Source organism: Sus scrofa, chromosome 7, assembly GCF_054392235.1.
Source record: "Sus scrofa isolate SSC_HxYL_T2T_F1_AM1 chromosome 7, Sscrofa_HxYL_maternal_Yorkshire_Landrace_v2.0, whole genome shotgun sequence".
Classification (NCBI taxonomy): domain Eukaryota; kingdom Metazoa; phylum Chordata; class Mammalia; order Artiodactyla; family Suidae; genus Sus; species Sus scrofa.
Window position 1 is genome coordinate 23,881,561 of NC_139389.1, and position 12,958 is coordinate 23,894,518.

The 12,958-nt window shown below is 38.6% G+C and overlaps 1 pseudogene; it reads left to right on the forward strand.

Annotated features, from left to right (window-relative positions):
- The first annotated feature begins 238 nt into the window (after window positions 1-238).
- On the forward strand, window positions 239-11,366 carry LOC110258250 (olfactory receptor 2J3-like; annotated as a pseudogene).
- The last annotated feature ends 1,592 nt before the right edge of the window (window positions 11,367-12,958 follow it).

Sequence of the window (12,958 nt, forward strand, 5' to 3'; positions counted from 1 at the left end):
AGGAGGACAAAGATTTTCTTTTTGTAAAAAAAGTTTTTTTTAAAATGAAAAAATATGGGATATCTTTAATCATTTATCCAAATGCTAACTTATGGATGCACAAAGGAACTCATTAGCTTGAGAAGTTATTGATTGTATCTACAACAGGGCAAATGTCTGAATGAAACTTCAAAACAAAACCATAAAAATCCTACCGTCATATTGCAGTATTTGGAAATGGCATAGATTTTTTCCCCAATCAGTTTTCAGTGGTTTGACAATGAGTGGGGCATCCTTCAGTTTATGTGCTTCTTTCCTCAGGTATTGGAAAAAAATGAATGATGAAGGAAAAAAATGCAAGTTCTCAAGATTACTTTGTTCTACTGGGTTTTTCTAATTGGCCTCACCTTGAGTTAGTTCTCTTTGTAGTTATTTTGATGTTCTACTTGATGACATTGATAGGCAACTTGTTCATCATTATCTTGTCATACTTGGACTCCCATCTTGGCTTGGTAACATAGATGAATTTTTCCTGAATAGAACTCACGTTCTAGTGGTGGAAATGACAGTGTTAAGATAGAAAATGAAGTATCTGTATAGGACTTAGTTTCCAATGGGCACAATGCTAATAAATTAATGTATCTTTAAAAAAATCTAAAACAAAAGAAGTTTGGCCAAAACCTTGAAAATAAATACCAGATGGTAATTTCTGCAGGAAGGCAATCTCATTACATGAAATAAAACCAAACAAACAGAACAAGTTTAATTTCCTTTAGTTGAGTTAGTTAATGACAAGGATATCGTTTAAATTTAAGGTACCTTAAAGCTTTTCTTTTTAAGTCTTTAGTCTTTGCTGTATAGCATGAGTTTTTTTTTTTAATGTAGAACATAAAATTGGACCATATTTTATAGTTACCATTCCTTATGGTAGATAATGACCAAAAAAATCACAGCTGTGAGAGATTCTCAATTAATACAGCAGATATAGGCTTCTCTTCTCCCTCAACTTTTTCAAGGTAGTTAGAAGTATATGGATAGTGGGAACAATTTCTAACATTGTGATTTATAGACTGCTAATTCATGAGAACTTGTAAACTGGGAACAATCATGTTAAATAATGTTAGAGGATCAAATATCTGAAGCAGTTAATACCAGGCTCTGAAAACAACTTGATTCATCTAACGGATGTCTTAAAAACTTACCCATTTTTATATATGGATGTGTTCTTATTGAATTCTAAGTGGTATTTACATATTCTTGACTCAAGTCCTATGTCAGATAAATGTTTTATAAATATCTTCTTCCAGTCTGTGGTATGCTTTTATTTTCTAATAGTGTCTTTCAAAGAGCAAGAGCAAGTTTTGTTTTTTTTTTTTTTTTTTTTTTTTGTCTTTTGTCTTTTTTGTTGCTGTTGTTGTTGCTATTTCTTGGGCCGCTCCCGCAGCATATGGAGGTTCCCAGGCTAGGGGTCGAATCGGAGCTGTAGCCACCGGCCTACACCAGAGCCACAGCAACGCGGGATCCGAGCCGCGTCTGCAACCTACACCACAGCTCACGGCAACGCGGGATTGTTAACCCACTGAGCAAGGGCAGGGACTGAACCCGCAACCTCATGGTTCCTAGTCAGATTCGTTAACCACTGCGCCACGACGGGAACTCCAAAGAGCAAGTTTTAACTTTAATGAAATATGCATTGTTTCTACAAAAAAGCATGCTGGCATTTTGATTGTGGTTGCATCGAATTTGTATACCAATTTGGAAAGAGCTGACATCTTGGTGATATCGAGTCTTCTGATTTAGGAACCCAGTATATATCTCTATTTATTTACATCTTTTTAGTTTCTCTCAGAAGGATTGATGTTTTTATTATACAGATTTTGTACATATTTGGCAAAATTCATCCCTAAGTATTTAATGTTTTCGAATGCCATTATGAATGACATAGAAGTACAATTGATCTTTGTATATTGACCTTGTATCCTGTGACTTCTAAATATGCATTTTATTTCTGGTAGACTTTTAATAGATTTTTAAAGATTTTCTGAGTACATGATCATGTCATTCATAAATAAGGACTTTTATTTCTCTCTCTCCAACTGTTATTTCTTTTATATTGCTATGTTACTCTGTTGCACTGGCTGTGATTTCCAGCTTAATGTTGAATGGAAGAACTGGGAGCCAAAATGCTTGCCCTAATCTTAAGGGGAAAGTATTGTCTTTTACTAATAAGTATATTAGCTATGCGTTATCTGTGTCCTCTACCAGGTTTAGGAAGTTGCATTTTTTTCTTGCTTTTCTGAGGTTTATCATGCAAGGGTATGAAAATTCTGTCCAACACTTTTTCTGCATTTTGTGAGATGATCTGATAGCCTTTCTTCTTTATTCAATTAATACAGTAAATTTCATTGGTTAATTTTCGTAACTTAAAATAACCTTGTCTCCTGAGGGAAAAAAACCTCTTGATATAATATATTGTTCTTTTAAGGCCATTCTGGACTTCATTTGCTAATCTTTTTTGGTAAGAGTTTTAGTGTCTATAATCATGAGCAATATTAAACAGTATTTTTCTTTTCTTGTGATGTATGTGTCTAGTTTCTGTACCAACTTAATGCTGGATTTATTACATGACTTGGCGAATATTCCCTTCTCTATTTTCTGAAAGAGTTTGTTTAGCATTGGCATTACTTCTTCTTAAATGTTCAATATAATACTCTTGTGGATATATAAGTCCATAGTTCTTTTTGTGGGACCATTTTAGATTAAAACTTCAATTACTTTCATTGTTATAAAAGTATTAAGATTTTTCTATTTCTTTAAGAATCTGTTTTGATTATTTGTATCTTTCAAAGAATCTACTGATTTCACCTTTGTCATCAACTTTATTATTCATAATATTCCATTATTGTCCTCTTAATGTTTGTAGGATTCCTACTGACCTCCATTTTATTTCTGATCTAGTAGTTTATATCTCCCACACTTTTGTGTGAATCAGTCTAGATAGAGATTTGTCAGTTTCATATTTTATTTTCAATAACTTTGTATTTCACAGATCTACTTTTATATTTACCATTCCCTTTCCTTTGCTAAATTTTAGTTTAACATCATCTTCCTTTTTTAGCCTTTTAAGGTAAAAGCTTCTGTCATTGATATTAGATCATTTCCCTTTGTTTAAAATAAGCATTTAAATCTATACATTTTTCTTTAAGCACTGATTTAGCTGCATCTCACATATTTTGACAATTCCTATTTTAATTCTCACTTTGTTTCAAAGACTTTTTTTTTTTGTCTTTTTGCTATTTCTTTGGGGCCGCTCCCACGGCATATGGAGGGTCCCAGGCTAGGGGTCGAATCGGAACTGTAGCCACCGGCCTACGCCAGAGTCACAGCAACGCGGGATCCGAGCCGCGTCTGCAACCTACACCACAGCTCACGGCAACGCTGGATCGTTAACCCACTGAGCAAGGGCAGGGACCGAACCCGCAACCTCATGGTTCCTAGTCGGATTCGTTAACCACTGCACCACCACGGGAACTCCTCAAAGACTTTCTAATTTCCTTTGTGATTTCTTTGACTGAAGGGAGTGGCACAGTTGGTGTTATCATAAAAGAATGACAAAAAACAGATATGAGAGAATAAAGATTCTAGTAAAAGTGATAATTTCCTATAAATCTATAAATATTTGACTATTGTACATCATTTCTATCTTCTATGTAGCTTTTGTGTTGTTCACACAAGTTTAAAGAATTTGTTTTTTCTGAGGTTTTTTTGTTTCTCCCTTATCTGAGTTACAGTTGTCTGTCTTTTCATTTTTATAGGTTTTTGGTGTGGTGCCCTTTTTGCAGATAATACAGTTTTTTTTTGTTTGTTTGTGTTTTTGTCTTTTTGCCATTTCTTGGGCCGCTCCCGTGGCATATGGAGGTTCCCAGGCCAGGGGTCCAATCGGAGCCGCAGCTGCCAGCCTATGCCAGAGCCACAGCAACGCGGGATCCAAGCTCACGGCAACCTACCCAGAGCTCACGGCAACGCCGGATTGTTAACCCACTGAGCAAGGGCAGGGACCGAACCCGCAACCTCATGGTTCCTAGTCGGATACGTTAACCACCGCGCCACGATGGGAACTCCGATAATACAGTTTTAACTTCTCTTATTTCTGTGTCTGCCTCCCTTGTGGCTGAAGTTGGTCCAGGGGCTTGCTCTAGGCTTCCTGATGGGAGGGATAGGTGCCTGCCCACTGGTGGATAGGGCTGCGCACCAGCTGGATAGGGCTTTGTCCCTGGGTGAGATTAGACGTGGCTGTGTGCCTGGGCTCTTTAGGCAGCCTGTTTACTGATGGGTGGGCTGTGATCCCACTTGGATTGTTGTTTGGCCTGGGGCTTCTCAGCGCTGATGGGTGGGGTCAGGTTTTCCCAAAATGGCCACCTCCAGAGAAACACATGCTGATGGATATTCCCAAGAGGTTTGCTTCCAATGTCCTTCCCCACAATGAGCCACAGTCACCCCCTGTTTTCCCGGGAGATCCTCCAAGAACTGCAGTCAGGTCTGACCCATATTCCTATGGAGCCTTTGCTTTGCCCTGGGACCCAGTGCACATGAAAGTCTGTGTGAGTCTTTCAAGAACAGGGTCTCCATTTCCCCCAGTCCCATGGAGCTCCTGCACACAGGCCCCACTGACCTTCAATGCCAGATGCTCCAGGGGCTCTTTCTCCCAGTGCCTGATCCCTAGGCCTGGGGATTTGATGTGGGGCTCAGAACTCTCACTCCTGTAGGTGAGTCTCTGTGATACAGTTACTTTCCAGTCTGTGGGCTTCCCACCTGGGAGGTGTGGGGTTGTTTATATCATGTAATCGCCCCTCCTACTTCTTGATGTGGCCTCCTTTTTGTCTTCTGGAGTAGGATATCTTTTTGAAAGTTTCCAGTCCATTTGGTTGAAGGTGGTTCAGCATTTGGTTTTAATTTTGTTGTTTTTAGGAGAGAAGTTGAACTCCAGTCCTTCTATTTGGCCATCTTAATCTCATCTGCAAAATAACTCTTTTCTTGAAGTGTTTGATTCAAATATTCCATTCCTTGGGTTGTCGCTGGATCATCCTGGGCAATGATTAGTCTCCTTGCTTGCAGCTGGCTGCTATAGCTGCAGGTAGATGACATGACGTGTGGAGTTGTATCCCCAACCCCAGGGGTGGGAGCCAGGCTGCCAGGGAAAACTAAAGAATTTGTCTTGAGAGTGGAAAATTCTAGTGTACAGTAAAGGCAAGTTTGTAACAAGTGCAGGTCATTGTAATCTCCAGAACTAGAAGGCCTTATTGATCAATGGGTGATTTAGAGTCTTGGAAGAAGGCATGGGGGACAAACAGCTTAGGAATACTATGCTATTGTATATTCCTTGTGATAAGCAACTCATTACTTGCCCCAATAAGGGCCTCTTTGATTTGTCAGTACCAGAACCATCTTTATTATATTAGATCTGGGAATATATATATATATGTATATACATATATATATATTATATGGACTTAAAAAATAATTCTCAAAATGGACACAACCTTCTTAAGCTTTATCTTCACAGACATCCTTGTTTCTCAAGGTATTGGTGAAGGTATTGACACTGAAGGTGGCAATTACACAGAAGAGAGTAAGGAACTTGCCCTCGTTTTAGCAATAAAATTTTGTTTGCTGGAGAGATATTTATACCTATAATCTGATATATTGCTGTCTGTCTGTCTGTCTATCTATCTATCTATCTATCTATCATCATCATCATCCCATCATCACCTAACTTGGGGTAGCATAGGAGAAATACATGATCAGGAAATACAGATGTTGAAGGTTTTCTTTTCTCCAGCTCCTGAGTTAGTTAAAAACCTACAGGCTTATGTATCTACACTAGTACTATATTGAACATTTAAGAAGAAGTAATACCAATGCTAAACAAGGTTAAGGTCAAGTTATCACATGCAATGTACCTATGAGAGATGAGAGAATGAGACACCCAATGATAAGGGTTGTGAAGACAAAAGCCTTAAGGGCCATAGTGTCTACACAGTAGTGCAGCATCTGGACCTTGGGTCCAATATGACCATTACCAAATTTGTAAGTACATGATGCCATTTAGTACAAGGTTTTCCAGACTGCAGCTTACTTGTCATATGTCTTGACAGCCAGGTGAATACATTTCACCTTTTCCAGTGCTTGATGGCAAACCTAGATAGCTTATGACCTTTATCTGCACCCCAGATACGACTATATAACATTGAGTGAATGGAGCCTATGGTAAGACACACTTCTAGTAATGAAAAGGTGACTCCCTGACACAACATTGGTTTGAGGAACTGAAAATTTAGAGTTGAAAGCAAGAATAATTTATATTTCCCAGGAGAGGAAACAGATAAAATGTGAGGGAAATCGTGAAAAGAATTAGCTCTAGAGCAGAATAGTCAGAGAAACCTACCAAAATACAGATTTCTAAAGATCTGATATTGTTCCTTTTCTTTTCTCATAGCCTTGTTTTACCTCTTGGGAAGATAGTGAGTGTTGGTGAAAAGGACATGATTGACAACTCCAAAATGAAATGCTCTTAGGGGAGAAGTGCACATTTGAGTAGAAGTCTTAGCAGTGAGACATTAAACAGATATGATATTGGAGATGCACACATTTTTGGGGATGATTATTATGGGTCTTGACTGTGAATACTTACTAACATTGTATGTCTTTTTATTTTGTCAGGTATACGAAAGTGATTTCCAAAATCTGAGTATGTACAAGGGAAAGTAAGCTCAATATTTTTCCTTCTTTCCTTTCTGTAATTGGGGGAGTTTCAAATCTTTCATTTTTCCACTCATATTTAACCCAAGAGATGTTTCCCTACATGCCACTGACATTCTGACTTTTATCTTTGGATCAGGGAAAACCAAGATCACTTTAAACAAATGATTAATTCTTGTAAACTTGCCCTTGTGGGATCTAGTCAACCTGTGAACCCAATAAGCTTCTAAATGACCAGGCAATACCTTAGAATACAAATGATAGGGTTATTTTTGATATATCCTTATAATTTGATCTATTCTTTCAAATCTTATGTGTTAACATTTATCTCAATTAGATGAGAATGAACAGCTTCTTCTGGCATTTTGATGACCTAGGCCCTGTTCTACCCCAACCTCAGTGGTATCATCATATTATAAGTCACGGTGTGTTCTCACTCTTGAAGTGTTTATTTTTTCCTAATAGCTTTTGAAGATGAAAAGAATGGGAAAATAAATAAATCATATTTAATAATAAACAAATACCAGTGTCTAGAACTCTACTCCACTTGAAGCTCTGTCCATGATAATTTAATAGTTTATAATCTATTCTAATTCACACTCTTCTCAAATAAAATACTCAATTTACCAGAATCCTACAGAGATTAATTAATGTCATTTCTCCCTTTTAATCCTCCATGCATGATTTGTGCCTTATGGTCTATGATAATCTGACAAAATGTTTTGCATTGGTTTCATATCACTGAGAATGAGTATGGACTCTGAAAATTACCTAAAATCAGCATATATATTTCTTTTTCTTTTTTTTTTAAGCACTGTGGAAAATGTTTATATCTTTTTCTTATTGAATGCTTACAACAGCCAAGACCACAGAAACATAAAGACTGTTTTCTGGTACTTCTCTTAAACAGAAAGCAAAATACCCAAATGCTCTCTTAAAATCATACTTTTAAAAATGATATCACTTATATGTGCAATCTAAAGTATGGCACAAATGAACTTATTAAAAAAACTGAAACAGACTCAGAGACTTAGAGAACAGACTTGTGGTGGCCCAGGGGATGGGCTAGGAGTTTGGGATTAGTAGATGCAAACTATTACAGTTAGAGTGGATAAGTGATGAGGTCCTACTGTGTAGCACAGGGAACTAAATTATAAATCAACTATAATATAATATAATCTCATTATAAAATATAATTTTCAAACTCAGATTTTCTTTCTATAGATGGACTATATTAACCAGAAACAATATAAAAATTTGAGAATATTCATTAATTTATAAACTCATCGTATAATGTTTTTTTGTTACAGCAACAAGTCAATTATTGGATATAGTCTTAATTTCATTTTTTATATACTATAGCAAAACTCTTGATAAGACAGCAAGGGAAATCATTCATAAAAATATTTTGGAAATTTTAAATAGTTACATAATTTTCAGAGTTTTGGTGGTTACCTTCTGGGTTATAGTTTGAATGGTATTCAAAGATTATTTTCAATATTTTGCAGGGCTAAACGTGGCCTTGAATTTTAGAGATGTTAGGCAGAGACAATTAACTCTAATTAATAGTAAAAATGTACAATTTAGTTTTTGATGTATCCCACTTTTCAAATGTCTCATGCTTCTCTACTCTCCCACTTAACACCACCCCTAACAAGTTATTCCTCAAATGTGGCCCTTAGCATGATGAGGAATTGGGGAAGAAATTTTAGGACAACCTGTTCCCTTCCATACAAAGACAGCTTCATGAGCATGTTCATCAGTGAAGGTTGGTCTGTAGAGTCATTGTTTTCTTTGGGCAACAGTGTATCATGTTGAAGGTATTCCTCAGCAACTGTTGTAACCAGGACAACTCCTTGAAGGGCATTACTTACCACTTTGGGATTTACCCTCCCAATGGCCCCAGTCAAGGAAAGCATGTCCCATTATTCTTTTGTTTCCATAAAACTCCATTTGCTCTAGGAGAAGGGGTCTATCCCCTGAGACACTGAATGCTCTAATGCTCTTCCAGCTAAAACCAGATCTTTTAGTAGACTCAGAATTCTCTGCTGTGTAGCATGATAACCATAGTAATTTTCGGACTCTGCTTTCCTAGTGTGATGTGGTAGGTTAGACTCTATGGTACATCCAGCCATCCCTTTATGTTGGTGATGTGAAAGAGATGAAAACCAGAGATCAGGTTGGTCCCTACATAAAGCGGCATCGATTGGGCAAATAGAGGGAGTATGATCAGACACGAAAGGACAGAAGTGAAAGGAGTTGTAGTTGTTTGAGTGTTACTCAAGTGGTAATTTAAGAGTATTAAAGGACGAACATAAGAATAACGTAAGCTGATTAGTGATATGGGGATGGGAAGGGGAAACTCATATCACCACTCTTTCCTCCATCATGTCGTATTTTTTTTTTTTCGGTCTTTTTGCTATTTCTTTGGGCCGCACCCGTGGCATATGGAGGTTCCCAGGCTAGGGGTCAAATCGGTGCTGTAGCCACCAGCCTACGCCAGAGCCACAGCAACGCAGGATCCGAGCCACGTCTGGGACCTACACCACAGCTCATGGCAACGCCGGATCGTAAACCCACTGAGCAAGGGCAGGGACCAAACCCACAACCTCATGATTCCTAGTCGGATTCGTTAACCACTGCGCCCCGATGGGAACTCCCATCATGTCGTATTTTTGAAAACCGAGATATTTCATTCCACAGTCTGTGAAAACAGTCTTTGATGACGTCTTTATTTCTCACTCCCTGGTAAAAATAAATTTAACCATAAAGTTCCTATCTTTACTTACATCTGGTAGTTTTATTTTTTTTTGTCTCTTATCTCATATCCCTTCTAAATTCTTTAAGAATGCTGAAGGATGGTTCATGCAACAGATCAGTATATCCCAAGCTGTACTTTTTGTTTGGTTTTGTTTTTTGTTTTTTTTAGGACCACATCTGAGGCACATGGAAGTTCCCAGGGTTAGAGGTTGAATCGGAGCTGTAGCTGCTGGGCTATACCACAGTCACAGCAATGTGGGATCCGAGCTGCATCTGTGACCTACACCACAGCTCATGGCAAGGCTGAATCCTTGACCCACTGAGTGAGGCCAGGGATTGAATCTACATCCTCATGGATACTTGTTGGGTTTGTTACCTGCTGAACTACAACGAGAACTCTGAATTTGATATTTTTGTGAGGGCAGGCCAGCTCTTTTGCCCAACTTGTCTCAGTGTGGGTTTGTCTCATATTTCTTCATTTTAAAAGTCAGGCTGTGCATTTTTGGCAGGCATATGACTGAAGTGACATTGTGTCCAGTTTAGAGCAACATGTCAGTAGTCACATACTGTTGGTTTATCTCAACATTGGCGACGTTAATATTGATTACTTGGCTATGGTGATGTCCACCAGGTTTTCCTCTGGTAAAGCCTACTACTTTTCATTTTGTAATTAACAAGTAATTTGTGGGGAGATATTTTATTTTTATTTGATTTTTATTTTTGGCTGTGCCTGTAGCATGCTGAAGTTACATATTTCTGGGCTCTCTTTTCTGTTCCATGAACCTATATGTCTGTTTTTGATAATACCATGCTGTTTTGATGACCGTTGCTTTGTAGCATAATCTGAAATCTGAGAGGGTTATACTTGTAGCTGTGTTCTTTTTTCTCAAAATTGCTTTGGCAGTTGTATTTCCATTTATTTTGAGTCTGTGTAATTCTTTTGTCAGGTAAAAGGAGTGAATGATGATGGAAAAACTCAATGCAACTTCTGGAGGCTACTAGGTTTTTCCAATTGGCCTCGTGTGGAAGTAGTACTCTTTGTGGTTGTCTTGATGTTTTACTTGATGACATTGACAGGCAACCTGTTCGTCATTATCTTATCATACCTGGACTCCCATCTGCACACTCCCATGTACTTCTTCCTCTCAAACCTGTCTTTTCTGGATCTCTACCAGCTTCATCCCCCAGTTGCTGGTCAACCTCTGGGGCCCAGGAAAAGCCATGTCTTATGTAGGTTGCATGACTCAACTTTACTTTTCCCTTGCACTGGGATCCACAGAATGTGTGCTGCTGGTGGTGATGTCCTATGACCGTTATGCAGCTGTATGTAGACCCTTGCGTTACACTGTCCTCATGCACCCTCGTTTCTGCCGTCTGTTGGCTGTGGCTTCTTGGGTAAGTGGCTTCACCAACTCGGCACTTCATTCCTCATTTACCTCCTGGGTACCCCTGTGTGGACATGGCCAAGTGGACCATTTCTTCTGTGAAGTTCCAGCACTGCTGCGACTGTCTTGTGTTGATACCCATGCTAATAAGCTGGCCCTCATGGTCACGAGCTCCGTTTTTGTTCTCATACCTCTCATCCTCATTCTCAGCTCCTATGGTGCCATTGCCCGTGCTGTGCTGAGGATGCAGTCAACAGCTGGACTTCAGAAAGTCTTTGGGTCATGTGGAGCCCATCTTCTGGTTGTGTCCCTGTTTCTCATTCCAGGAATGTTTATATATCTCCAGCCCCCATCAGGAGGTTCTCAAGATCAAGGAGAGTTCATTGCCCTTTTTTATACTGTTGTCCCACCTAGCCTCAACCCTCTAATCTACACTTGAGAAACAAAGAGGTAAGAGGGGCAGTAAAGAGATTAATGGGGTGAGAGTAAGCCTGTGTACTTGTGAAATTAATAGAATAATATCATTTGATACCAGTGACCTTCCCGTCCCACGTTTGTAAAACAGAGAATACAGTATGTGATGCTGAGGCCAATAAAAGAGCATAAAACACCTGTATCTGGCCTGGAAGCCAGAGCTAGTGTCTGTGATTATCTGATGACACATCTGTGCCTGCACTGCTGAGATACACTCAGAAGAGATAACTGAGCATGTGTTTAGGGAATATGCTGCACAGGAATGGGTATGAGGGGACGTGAACAAAGACTGGAGCCATCTGTCTGTGTTATTCAATCCATGATAGGTTGCATGAGCTTTGGTGTAGGTTGCAGAGGTGGCTCGGATCCCACGTTGCTGTGGCTCTGGTGTAGGCCGGTGGCTACAGCTCCGATTCGACCCCTAGCCTGGGAACCTCCATATGCCGTGGGAGTGGCCCAAGAAATGGCAAAAAGACACACACACACACAAATTAGATACGGGTCACAGTTGGTTCTTGTTTGGAAGAACATGCCATTCTCCAACCAATAGTTTGCTTAGATTTTGATTGTACCAGAATGCATGCCAGAAAAGTTCCAATGATTCTCGTTTTTCTTACCTGTTAATTTCTTCACTACACAACACTGTTGATTTCTCATCATATTAATTCAGTATCAAGTAACAATAAAATCCTTTATTTGCTTAAAAACATAACTAATTTTTCGATGAAGTTTTAGGTTGAGTATGAGTCCTAGAACTAAGTTTATTTTTGTAACTAAGGTACCTTTCCCTTTTAATGATACAGATTCTGAGCATCAGAGAGCTACTTGTGTTGCTTGAAGTAATCAAGTTGCTTTCCATTCTAGAAATATCAATTGTTTCTTTCTCATAATGATTCTTGCACTGTTTCAGAAGGCATTCCTGGCTGTTTCCATCATGCGCCAAATGTTTACATGTTGTGGTTCGTTATTATATCACTAATTTTCTCTTACTGATTCAGAAGGTTCATGCTTATGGTCTTTAAAAGAAATGTTAAGAAACTTATGCACATATTTTGTCCACCTATTTAATTTATTTTAATATTTAAGAATACATTTTAAGGTTTTTAGGTAAATATTCAAACCCTGTATACTTTTTTTGTTAAACAAGACCAACAATGAGTTTTTCAAGAAGAAATAGCGTCTCCATAAGTTGAGGCTGATTGTCTCATGAGACTCATGGTTGGTCTAAGGTTTAATTATTTATTTTTTTCTTTCTTTCTTTATTTGAATTTATTACATTTATTGTTGTACAATGATCATCCCAATCCATTTTTATAGGATTTCCATCCCATGACCCCAGTGCATCCTCCCATCCCCCGAACTGTCTCCTTTGGAAACCATACATTTTTCAAAGTCTGCGAGTCAGTATCTGCTCTGCAAAGAAGTTCATTGTGTCCTTTTTTCAGATTCCACATGTCAGTGAAAGCATTTGATGTTGGTGTCTGATTGTCTGACTGACTTCACTTAGCATGATAATTTCTAGGTCCGTCCATGTTGCTACAAATGCCAGTATTTCGTTCCTTAATGGCCGAGTAATATTCCATTGTGTATATGTACCACAT